Genomic DNA, 735 nt, shown 5'->3' on the forward strand with positions numbered 1-735 from the left:
GAGTTGATGCACGGAAGACTCAGGCTAAAGCCTTTCTAGTGGCCGGAATGCACAAGGACGTGGTTATGTTTTGTTGTACATGTCATACATGCCAAATGGTAGGTAAGTCAAGGCAGTATAAACCAGCACCTTTGTTGTCAAACCCTGTATTCGAATACACCTTTCATGTGGGTTAGGATTAATTGTGGAGCTCCCCTTTCTGAAATAAAAGTGGAAACCAACATCCGCTGATCATAATGGACGTGTCTACCCGATTTCCAGGGATAATTCCATTTTGGGGTGTGAAGGCAAGAAGGGAGGCAGAGGAGTTGGGAGCTATCTTTACTCACTATGGGCTATGCTGTGTGATTCAGTCAGACCAAGGGTCTCATTTTACCGCTCAACTGTTTGATGACATCATGGATAGTTTCGGCATACAGCAATTTGAATCAAGTGCGTCCAATCCCGAATCCTAGGGAGCCTTGGAAAGTTGGCATCAGATGCTGAAGACAATATTAACAGCGTACTGTTAGAATTACCCGAATTATTGGAATAAAGGCGTCTCATTATATTGCTTGCCATAGAGATGCCCCAAATATATCTACTCATTTTCCTTCCTTTGAGTTAATATTCGTACATGAAGTGAGAGGCCCTTTGAAATGATTGAAATATAAATTGACAGGACCAAAGTCGGAGATCTCACACTTGGATTATGTATCTGAGGTGAGGGAGAGATTGGATGAAGTAGGTGAGTCA

The sequence above is a fragment of the Hemiscyllium ocellatum genome, unplaced genomic scaffold (genome assembly GCF_020745735.1).
Source record: "Hemiscyllium ocellatum isolate sHemOce1 unplaced genomic scaffold, sHemOce1.pat.X.cur. scaffold_360_pat_ctg1, whole genome shotgun sequence".
NCBI classification, from domain to species: domain Eukaryota; kingdom Metazoa; phylum Chordata; class Chondrichthyes; order Orectolobiformes; family Hemiscylliidae; genus Hemiscyllium; species Hemiscyllium ocellatum.